Consider the following 12,582-nt stretch of genomic DNA (forward strand, 5'->3'; position numbering starts at 1 on the left):
ATCACCCAGGCTGATAGAAATGACAGATTTAGTATTTAATTCTAGATATGTGCCACATTTCTTTATCTGTTTATTAACATTTTTGTGAGTAGTGTTGCTGTATGATTGCTGAATAATTAAATTGTGACTATATGTTACATGTACTGTGCTTATTACAAGAGTTTTATGTATTTGGGTTGGTAAGTAGTAAGCCATACCTTGAAGAATGACTGTAAGTATAAGGTAGCTATTTTATCAAACAAATGTTCTATTGTGGTGGTGCATATCTCTAATCCTGAAACTTTGGAAACAAGATGTAACAGCCTTTTTCATTTGGGCCACCAATTAGCTCCCAAATCATGACATGGAGACATCTTTCTAGTTATGAATGCTTGACTTAGCTTAGGCTCGTTTTTTTTATTTATATTTATTTATTTATCTTCGGCAAGCTTTCTTTAACTTAAAGTAATCTGTTTTTCTTCATGTACCTTTCTTTCTGTCTATCTTACTTTCACTGCTTCTCATGTCTGGCTGGATTCTGGCTCCAGGGGTGTCCCTTTCTTTCTCCCTTGTTCTGTCTTCTCTCTTCTCTCCTTTCTCCTATTTATCCTCTCTGCCCACCAGCCCTGTCTATCCTTCCTCCCTGCCTAGCTATTAGCCATTCAGCTTTTTATTAGACCAATCGGGTGCCTTAGGCAGGCAGGGTGAAACAAATGCAACAGATCTTTACATAGTTAAACAAATGCAGTACAAACAAATGTAACACATCTTTACATTTTAACAAAGACAGCAAAAACAAATGTAACACAGCTTTGCTTAGTTAAAATATTTCACAAGAACAAGACCCAAGCATTGCCAACCCTAGACCATCCTGAGCTATGTACATATATACATATATAGCAGGACTTTGTCTCAAAAAACAATAATAAATCAGGGGAAGGGGTGGTTTGTACCTTTAAATAAGTTATTTTGTTTCTTTGATGTACTTTATGATCACCCAGAAGATGTCTTAAATCATAGATACTATGGCCCATAACTACAAAATTTTAGTAGGCTGAGGTAGAGCCAGGCAGTATGGTGGTCATCTTTGGACCCAGCTGAGTTCAGATTACGTCTCTTAGGAATGATCATACATGCTTCGATGGTATTAAATGATGATGTAGCCATTGTCTACCATTTTCCCCATAAGATTTTGTACAGATATATGGAAAGGAAAAAAGACGATTTGGAGTTTATACTCAAAAGCCCAGGTAGAGCTCTGTAAATAGGCTTGGGGGTTAGAGACATTAATTACATATGTATGCTTTCTTAAAGGCATGCAAAGCAAGTATCTCTTCGTGTCACCAGTAACTGAATTTCATGTTTGTTTCCTCTATCTTACACATGGGTGACTTATAAGGACATCATTTGCCCAGCAAAAGTTTACTGCCCAGTACTACTCAAATCACTTGGGAATGTATCAGGAACACAAAGGACAAGTATCTTGCTGCACTCTGATATAAATATAGTTCATTATTTATGTCTGCCCAGCTGGATATCACACTGATATAAATATAGTTCATTTATGACTGGGACGTTAGAGCCGAACAGTATACACATCTCAAAGTGAATTATCCTATGGATCTATAGTTTTTCTTGTATGAATACTAGTCTTAATGTTTTTCAATGTCTTTTAGCCTCTAAATTAGTGCTATTCCTGCTTTTCCTTTTAATATATCAGTATGCTCTGTGCATCTATTTTCTTGCTGCTTTATTTTACTCCTTTCCACATCTACAACTGACCTTATTCCAGATAGTTTAGAGCATCTACCCTGGTCCTGAGTTTCCCACCTCTGGGCCTTCCTTGTTTTTGTGTATCCTGTGTGGTTAGGCTTGCATCTATATCAAATAGTTGTAAGAGCACTGGACCATAAGACAGATTGACAGCTTGAGTTATTCAGTGCTACATCCTAACTAAATAAACACGTCACAGTACATTTCTGTGCTTTACATGTAAAACTGTGCAGTTTGACACATTATGGTAGAGCTTCCCTCTTTCTTCCTCCCTAATTCCTACATGCTACACACACACACACACACACACACACACACACACACACACACACACACACACACACACACACACACACACACACAAAACGGGGTTAGGGGAGAGGGAGGGAGTAAGTGAGAGAACTGGGCCTTGTTAACACAGGCTTGGCAAGCTTGCTACCACTGATCTATATCTTCAGTCTCTTGCTACTTGTTTCTCTTGCTACCTCTCATCAAAGCTATTTATTTTTGCCTTTCCATATACACATACGTACATGCAGTTTTCCTCATTTAAAAACAACAGTTTTCTGGATAATTTGAGAGTTAGTTACAGCATTTGGTGTTTCACCATGGCTTTCAAGAAGGGGTGGATCTGGATGGGAGGGAGGTGAGGAGGAACTGGGAGGAGTGGAGGGGGGGAAACTGTAATTAAAGTAAATTATGTGAGGGCATTTTTTTTTCAATAAAAAGGAAGAATATTTAAATAAAAAGAAAGGGGTAGCATTCTGCCTCTTCCCCTCCAGTATCTATATGGACAATCACCAGTGTATCAGCAGTAGTATAGGTGACTAGCCATTTATATTTACTTTCAGAAAGTCATACATGTGGATCAATAAAATTAAAAAATATCAAACAAGAATAAACAGACATAACAATATTAAAACAGTTGCTGAGAGAATTATTAACACTAAGTACTGAATTTATCATTGAGCTTCCTGGAAGCTGAAACAAGAGGTAGTCATCCTACAGAAGGCCATCCTCTGCCCTGGGAGTTGAGAGAGCACATTACTTTGACAAGTGAGATGAATGTGTGTGCTGCTAATTATAGGATGATTTGAATGGTATAACTCATTACCGTATGTTTAACCAGTGAGTAAACTGTATGAACTGCTCTTTTCAAAAGCTAAAGACAGTTGAACATTATCAATTTCATGTGATTCAGCTGTGTATGTGTACTGTGAAGGATCCCCATTTAGTGATGCTAGAAGCTACTGTGATTCTTTGATCTCTTGTAGCTGCATTTCTTATCTTCTTATCCGTTCTGTCCTTAGACCAATCTAATCTATACTCAGACTCTTTCTTTCTTTCTTTTGGTTTTCCAACACAGGGTTTCTCTGTGTAGCTTTGGCTGTCCTGAATTCCCTCCAGGTTGGCCTCAAACTTAAGAGATCCATCTGTCTCTGCCCCCGAGTGCTAGGATTATATTCAGACATTTTCATACATGAAGTATGTAGTTGACACACATAAAAGGCACAAAAGTCAATGATACAGCTTTTATAAAAACTGATGGCACAATGTTAAGATAAGATAAAATAAAGTTCTGTGAAGATCAGAATTAACAGTCTTGATACTTTACAGAGAATTGCAGGTTAGCATGGCCCCTTAACTTCTCCAAATGTCAGTTAATTCAAACAAGCTTTGGTCAGAAACAGGCTAAGTAAGAAGACTGTTCTATCAGATGTGTGTTTGGCGTGAATTCACTAAAGGCTAGCAGTGTGTTTTAACTACTACAAGTGGCAACTGATTGATATGGCAGTGGCATAGTGAAGTCAAAGTAGTGTCCTTGACCTGAATTAAGGGCCATTTTACCTTTTATATTTGACCTTGGAAGCTATCCTGTGAATTAGTTGCTGTGATGGCTTTTCAACCCGAAAATTCAAAGGGCTCTATGCTATTTCTTTTGTTTTCTTCAGTAGTTCCTACATTATTATGTGTGTTGATGGTTTAACAAAATACTGTATACTGGGAAAGTCAGTAGATCCTTTACCAATTCTTTTATTCTTAAAAGTCTTATACTCTACAAAATAAAAATGCATTTGATATGTGAATAAACCACAAATATATTAAGTTTGTAAGAGAGTCATTAACAAAATAGTCTTTTGGAGGAACAATAGTTGTTTAACTTGGAAAACCTGAAGGAGATGTAATGGAAGTGGGACTTTTTTTTTTAACCAGAGTTGATGCTGAAATTGGATGAATTAGTGTTTGGGAACAACCATGAAGCTGACAGTAAAACATCATGCTGGGGTTTCCAGTTCTGGTGTTGAGTTGTTCCACACAGAGATTCAGTAAGAAGGGAAAATAAAAGGTAGTGTTGCCGGGCATTGGTGGCACACACCTTTAATCCCAGCACTTGGGAGGCAGAGGCAGGCAGATCTCTGTGAGTTCGAGGCCAGCTTGGTCTACAGAGTTAGTGTCAGGGTAGGCTCCAAAGCTATACAGAGAAACCCTGTCTCGAAAAATCAAAAAGAAAAAAAGAAAAAAAGATAGTGTTAACATTTCCAGTGTGGGTAATTATGAGGATTGTGATAGGAATTTAAGAAATAGATTTTCAGAACAATAATTACTTTTAATAAATATTTTGAAGAGGCAGTTCAAAAGATAAATTTTCAAAGACTGAGAATGAAGAATAAAGAGGGCATCTATATAATCTCTTAGAGTTGTATCTACCTAATGAGATAGTTCAGTTCAATTTGGCCAACTAAACAGCATTCGTTTATTTATTATACTTATTGAAAGCCATTAAAATGACTTCAGAACCCTTAACTAGTGAGATAAGAGAGGTCAAGGACAACTTCTGTCAACACATGTTTAAAAGACAGAGCAGAAAGAGCTAAGTAAGTGTTCCGGAAGGGTTAATTTGAACAAGTTGATAAACTGCTCATGCTGGGCCCCTTTGGAAATTGGGCTTTGAGAGTGGTGTAGGGAATATTAGATTGCAATTTCCATCCTGCCTCATCTCTGTCCCCTAAGTGGAAGGACATTTCTTAGGAGAGGAACCTCAGCCTGTGGACCTTGGGCTAACAAGCATTATTAAAAGTACATAGATGACTGGAAGACTTCCTTTGGAGAAGTTCCCTAGCTCACAAAAAAAGAAAAAACCTTGATAGTAACACATGGGATTCCTTATTAGGACAAAATAACCATGTCCTCACCCACTGCCCAGTGGCAAAATCCTAGTAAATACCAACCTGCCTACTGCTTCTAATCTGCCTTTCGGTGCCTTGCTTTTGAGTGTTAATTAGCTACCCTGGTTTAGGAATATTTGTCATGCTGTATGTAAGATTTGTCATTCGTGTGTGTGTGTGTGTGTGTGTGTGTGTTGTGTGTGTGTGTGTGTGTGTGTGTGCGCGCGCGCGCGCGTGCGCGTGCGCGCGCGTGCGCGCTTACTTGAGCACACAAGCCATGAGATTAAGAGGACAATTCACCTAGGTTAATTTACACAAGCTTAAGAGATTTCTTCAATATTAAATGTATAGAATCCTAGTATGTAGATAGGTAGATAATATCACCCTGCCAGTTCCTTTAATTGCAAGAGTTACAGGTTTTTTGTAAGGGCTTTTGTGTCTATGGGCTTAGTAAAGTGGGAGCTGATAAAAGTGTCTAAGCTGAAGGAGCCAAGGAGCCCAGTGCTAGGAGCACCTCTCTCTAGCAACCCTCACATTGTTGATAAATTTATACCCTTGAATTCTCTATGGTTTCAGGCTTTTTTATCACCTGCTGGCATCAACCAAGTCCTCTTTGGGAGTATTTTCTTTTCTTTTCTTTTCTTTTCTTTTCTTTTCTTTTCTTTTGTTTCCTTTTCTTTTCTTTTTGTAGGGAACAGCTTATTAGAGTTAACTAGCAACAAAATATGACCTTTATTTCCTTTTCTTCTTCAAACTTGTCACAACCACTGACCAGGGTTTTATAACCCTGAATTACAGATATAACCAGTGGTATAGTTATGGGTACTAGCCACAGTGGTGGCACAGTGCCAGTGAACTTTAACAGCTGTATGAGCACCTGGCCTGCTTGTATTCAGTATGTTTCTTTTTTTCCTCCATTTTTTATTTAAATTAGAAACGAGATTGTTTTACATGTCAATCCCAGTTCCCTCACCCTCCCCTGGCCCCTACTAATATCCTACCTATCCTATACCATTTCTGCTTCCCAGGTAGAGTGAAGCCTTCCATGGGGGGGGGGGAGTCTTACAAGTTTGTCATATCCTTTGGGATAGGGCCTAGGCCCTCCCCTGTGGTGTGTCTAGGCTGAGGGAGTATCCCTCTATGTGGAATGGGCTCCCAAAGTCCATTCCTATGCTAGGCGTAAGTACTGATCTACTACAAGATGCCCCATCGATTGCTGAGGCCTCCTCACTGACACCCACATTCATGGGGTCTGGATCAGTTCCATGCTGATTTCCCAGCTATCAGTCTGGGGACCAAGAGCTCCCCCTTGTTTAGGTCAGCTGTTTCTGTAGGTTTCACCAGCCTGGTCTTGAACCCTTTGATCATCATTCCTCCTTCTCTGCAGCTGGATTCCAGTTCTGTTCAGTGTTTTTCTGTGGGTATCTGCTTGTACTTCCATCAACTGCTGGATGAAGGCTCTAGGGTGGCATATAAGATAGTCGTCAGTCTCATTATCCGGGGAGGGCATTTAAGGTAGCCTCTCCTCTGTTGCTTGGATTGTTAGTTGGTGTCATCCTTGTAGATCTCTGGACATTTCCCTAGTCCCTGATTTCTCTTTAAACCTATAATGGCTCCCTCTCTTACGGTATCTCTTATTTTGCTCCCCTCTATTCTTCCCCCTACACAACCTTCCTTCTCCCTTATGTCCTCCTCACCCCTCCTGTTCTCCCCTTCTCATTCTCCTAGCTCCCTCTCCCCTCCCCCCATACCTCTTCAATATTGTCCTTGAAGTTCTAGCTAGAGCAATAAGACAACAAAAGGAGATCAAGGGAATACAAATCGGAAAGGAAGAAGTCAAACTCTCACTATTTGCAGACGATATGATAGTCTGCATTAGTGACCCGAAAAACACTACCAGGGAAATCCTACAGCTGATAACACCTTCAGCAAAGTGGCAGGATACAAGATTAACTCAAAAAAAATCTGTAGCCCTACTATATACCAATGACACATTGGTGGAGAAAGAAATCAGAGAAACATCATCCTTTACAATTGCCACAAACAACATAAAATATCTTGGGGTAACACTAACCAAAACCGTGAAAGACCTGTACCATAAGACTTTTGAGTCTCTAAAGAAAGAAATTAAAGAAGATACCAGAAAAGGGAATATTTTCTACCTGACTTTCGTGTTTATATCTCTCCCTCCAAATCTTTTAGTCAGTTAGGCTTTCATTGAATCTCAGCTCAGTTAACGTCTATTTGGACATCTGATAGAAAAAAAAATGTACACACTAATGTTACCTCTGAACCAGTTTTTCTGAGTTCATATACATCTGGCATCAAGGAGCTAAGAGAAATCAGAGATTAGTGGGAAGCCATCTTCTTACTAAATTTATTATTAAAGGAAGCAAGGCAGCAAAAGTTAATCAGCAAATTCGCCGTGTTGTGTCTGCTGCCACTGGTAATAAAGTCTCTGGAGCAACAATTGTGTCTGTAATTTCCATGTCTCAAAGTCCGTCTTCTAGCATTTGAATCTCAAGTGTTTTAAATAAATTCACCAGAGTGAGTCATTTAGCTCTTTTCTATAGGTTAAGAGTACAGGTTACAAAGCTAAAGGGAAGTTACTGGGAAATATTGGAAATGAAAACTTCAGCATTTCCCCTCCCTTTAAATTGTTACTTCCTGCTAGGGCGATTGCTTCCACTTCTTTGCTCTTGAATTAGTTTTTCACTTTGGGTTTGTTTTGAAGTCTAAATAATCTCAAAGTATAGAAAAGATACAAGATATGAACCACGTCATCCCGCAAGTGCTTATTGTTAAGTGCCTGATCTGTGTTGGCTGTTATTTCCTTACATCAGTGTGGATAAGTTAAGTGTCATGCAGAGTGGTCCTGTAGTAATTGACATCCTAAAAACTCTCTTCTACTCTTCCCTAACTTAGAGCTGCTCTTTTGATAGCCTGCTTGTGAAGATATGCCATGTGTGTTATCTTGCCCATCATTTGCTCCCCCACCTCTGCTTTGTCTTCATTGCAGTTTTACTTCATAATACAGATGTGTGCATTTTATCTGCTTCTATCAACAGAATTAAGTTTCACAACCAAGGGTCTCCTTAATTCCTCTGTTCTAACATCTACCACATGGTATTCAGTAAATGAGTGTTGAGTCTGTTCAATAATTTTTTGCTGTTATGTAAGGTAGGAGTTGAATGTTTGAATCTCTGATCACTTACATAAACTTCAAAAAAAAAAGATTTATTTATTTAGTTAGTTAGTGATGTGCATTGGTGTTTTGCTTGCATGTGTGTCTGTGTGAAAGTGTTGGATCCCCTGTCACTGGAGTTAAAGTCAGTTGTGAGCTGCCATCTGGGTGCTGGGAATTGAACCTGGGTCCTCTGGAAGAACAGCCAATGGTCTTAACCACTGAGCCATCTCTCCAGCTCCCACTTACATAATTTTTAATAGTGTGATTTTGTCACTTCCAATTATACTTTTAAGACATTATCTGATTGTTCCATGTTTAATTTTAAGTTGTTTTATACATCATCCTTTTACTCTACTTTTCTTTATAGTACCTGTCTTCTAACATAATTTTCTTGGTTGTTTTATTTTTTGTTTGTTAATTTGTTTTTCAGGATATGGTTTCTTTGTGTACTCTTGGTTGTCCTAGAACTTGCTGGCCTTGAACTCAGAAAGATTCTTCTGTCTCTGCCTCCTGAGTATTGGGATTTAAAGCATGCACATGCCACCACCCAGTTTATATCATTATTTTCTAAACATTATCAAAATAGAATATAAATTTCCAGGAATAAATAAGATTTTTTAATATTTTGTTTATTTTATCTTCATACACTGAGGCTTGCAATACAAGTTTTAATATTTAGTATATTCCAGATGAAGACTTGAGTCACTTGACTCCCAGGGAGACAATTGAAAACAACAGCAGTTATTTTTATATGATCTTATAAAAATAGGAGTAACATTAAGAAGACAATAGCTATGTCGTTCCCTGACTATGGTGTAGGGCTGGATTCAGTGCTAGCAGTGACTAATAATCGGCAGAGGAATTGATAAACCTGGAGCCCAGGTTGGAGAAACCCACAGGAACAGTTGACCTGAACAAGGGAGAGCACATCGACCCCAGATGCTGTCCAGGAGGCCCGTACAAGACTGATCCAGACCCCTGAACATGGATGTCAATAAGGAGGCCTCTGCACTCCAGGGAGCCTCTGGTGGTGGATTAGTATTTTTCCCTGGTGCAAGAAGGGACTTTGAGAGCCCATCCCATATGAAGGGTTACACTCTGGCCCTGGACACATGGGGAAGGGCCCAGGACCAGCATAGGAAGACTTGGTGGACTTTGCAGAGCCCCGTTGAGGGCCCTACCCTGCCTGGGGAGTGGTGGGTGGATGGGGTGGGGGGTGGGCTGGGGGTGGGGGAGGAAGTTTGGGGGTGAGGGGAGGGAGAGGGAGAAGGGACTTGAAATAAGCTTGTTCCCTAACTAGAACTAATAAAATAATAATAATAATAATAATAAAAGATAAACCTGGAGCCCAGGGTTAGCTGTGAAGACCAGAGGAATCAGAGCTGTGAGGTTGTTTTCAGTAGAGTTGAAGGTTCAGATGAGCTAAAGAAGGAACCTTGAAATAATATACCTCTTGTTATAAGTTACACATGTAGGAGACCTACAGAAGTGGCTCTCAAGCTAGAGCATGAACTAAAAAGGATTCCTTACCAGGGCTTCTTACTAGTAGGTCTAGAGCGGAGCTTAAGAGTATGCACTGCTAGCAAGTTCACAGGTGGTTCTCACAGCTGCAAGTCTGTAGGGATCTCTTTGAGAACCACTGACACCCATGCTCTGTAAAACATTGGTGGAAGCAATTAAGAATCAAGAAACTAACTGCTTGCTGGCAGAGTAGCTGCCACACCATGATGTCAGGTGGCAAAACCATTGCTTAACTGCTGTATCCATGTAGGTTAGTCTCTTCGAGTCTCTGGAGTACTGGAACCATGGTTTTCCGTCATTAATTCTTCTAATGCATGTCACAGTGCAGTCTAAGTGCTAGATATTTTCACTTTCAAAATTATGTACTTCAAAATACCTTGTCCAGTCTCTTTTGCTACAGTAGAGGGAGCTATAACACAAACTGTACTAAGTGGCAACAACAAAATTTTTGTCAGTCTTTATTGAAATAGTTTAAGTGAAGTGGTTCATTGGTGTTTTATCAGATTCATTAGCCTAATAACCTACTACCCCATTTAATGTAGTCATGTTCTGTGTAATGATGTTTTTTGGTCAGTGATAGACCACATATTCTAAAGTGGTCCCATGACCATTTTAGTTTCTATTAGTCCTCTGTAGTGTTCACACACCAAGGGGAGCACCTGACTGTGCATTTCTCCATACCCAGCCCCATGGGTACATGACACTCGACTGCAGAGAATACACCCCCACTTCCATCCACACCCAAACTGATCTTCTCTCTCTCACTGTACATTGCCTGTTTTAGAAACTGATTAGTTTGAATTATATCGTTTGGGGGTATTTTTATTTGGCATTTTATCAGAGTGGTTCATGTTACAGTTCTCAGCAATTATTCCTTCCCACTGGTGTGCTACTTAGTATTCTGTTGGGGTAAGCACATTTTGTTTATGCCTTTACTTTTGATGGTCTATTAGTTAATTTTGAAATGAATAAAGGAAAAAAATGATTGTTCACTTGATTATAGTAATGTATTTGCACTTAACTTATTTAATTTAAATTTTGCCCATAAACTAATTTTATGTAATATGCTATTGTCAATCAGTTATAATTGTTTACTATTATTAAGTAAATTTTGAAGTGATTTTAAGTGTAAGTACTAGGGTAGTGAAGAAAAGAAACTGAAATAATGCTAACTGATATGTAAGATGTTCTCAGGTTGCATAAAATAGGAATCATTTATGTAAAATGAGGGCCAACTTGAGAAGTACCTGAAATAGAAGAAAACTTCCTCAGCTTGATAAATAACATATGAAAAAACAATTAACAACATATTGCAAAAGTATTTGGTTCTCCCCGAAGGTCAGTAACAAGACAAAAACAGCTTCTCTCTTCATTTTTGTTTAACATTATACTGGAGATTCTCGCCAGCGCTGTCGAGCAAGAAAAAGAAACAAAAGGCATCATCCAGACTAGAAAGGAAGAAGTAGACTGTTTTAAAGAAAGAATGTGATAATCCATATAAACAATCCTATAGCTCTACCAAATAATAAAACTAGTGAATGAATCTAGCAAGGTTGCAGATACAGGTTCAATATTAATTGTATATATTAGCAGTGAGTCATAAGAAGTTAAAAATTAAGAATACCACTTTAAATAGCATAAAGATATAGAATATTAATGGGCTAATCTTGGTAGAATATTGAAGAACTGAACACTGAAAATTAAAAGCATTGTTCAAGGAAGACCTAAATAAATGTTCAAGGTTCTGGAAACTTGATATTAATTCTCCCCAAATTTAATGTGTTAATTATACGAAACTCTACTCACAATTTTAGTATCCCCCCCCCGTTGAAATTGACAGACTGTTTCTGATTACAAAGGATCTAGAATAACCAAAACAAGTTTGAAAAACAATGAAGTTAGAAGTGTAACAGTAGTATTGTTGGGACCACCAGCATGCAAATAATGACTCAGAGATTTATCATTAATTATGAATGCTTGGCTGTAGTTTAGGCTTTTTCCCAACTAGTTCTTAGAAAACTTAATTAATCCATGTTTTTAAATCTACCTTCTGCCATGAGGCTCAGTTATCTTTTCTTTTTTTTTTCTTTCTTTCAAAAACAGTTTAATGGACAGATGATGACTCTTTTTTTTTTTTTTTTTTTTTTTTTTTTTTTTTTTTTGAACCAAAGACAGTTACCTCTTCTTGATACAGTTCTGAGTCTGCTGGTGAAATGTTGTGCCTAGAGTCCTCCTCTTTCTAGCCACTGGCCATTTATCTCTATTAAACCAATCAGAAGGCATCTTATGGAGACATACATCTTTACAGTGGAAACAAATATCCTACAACATTTCCTCCTTTTTGTCTAATTAAAAAGGAAAGGTTTTAGCTCTAACATAGTAAAAGTATATACAATAAGAGCAATTATCAGGTAAGAATTATATTTACAATGTCCAGTTCATTTGCATGTGGCAAATTAAGAGAAAATACTATATTATCTATTCTATATTAGTGGGTTCAAAGTTTTATACCTAAACCACTTTCTATTATAACTTGTATTACCATCCTAAAAATATCTTTTTAGAACTTAAAACATCTTCCTAGCAAAACAACCTTATAAATTTTACATCTCTTTTGTAAGTTTCTTTTCTGAATTTGGTGACAAGGAAAACTGTAACTATAACTATCAAGTCTTCAACCCCATCAAAGACCTAAGAAGGATATATTACCTGAGTAAACAGGAAGTGCAGAGCAAGCAGATTCCGAAACTATAGATACGACAGAAACAGCTGGCTGTGTGGACAGTCATCCCAAGATTCCTCTGCAACATTGGGGCGTCTGTATGATGTGGGATAATGCTCTTGTTCACTGTAAAGATTTGTCATTTGTATTGGTTCAATAAAATGTTGATTGGCCAGTAGCCAGACAGATGTATAGGCAGGCTACCAGACTAGGAGAATTCTAGAAAGAGGAAA

The 12,582-nt window shown here is 38.2% G+C and overlaps 1 protein-coding gene across 1 annotated transcript in view; it reads left to right on the forward strand.

Annotated features, from left to right (window-relative positions):
• Positions 1 to 12,582, forward strand: part of Man1a2 (mannosidase alpha class 1A member 2) — a 128,814-nt gene that overhangs the window by 107,444 nt on the left and 8,788 nt on the right. The gene's annotated exons all lie outside the window — the stretch shown is intronic.

This window comes from Cricetulus griseus (assembly GCF_003668045.3).
Source record: "Cricetulus griseus strain 17A/GY chromosome 1 unlocalized genomic scaffold, alternate assembly CriGri-PICRH-1.0 chr1_0, whole genome shotgun sequence".
NCBI classification, from domain to species: Eukaryota; Metazoa; Chordata; class Mammalia; order Rodentia; family Cricetidae; genus Cricetulus; species Cricetulus griseus.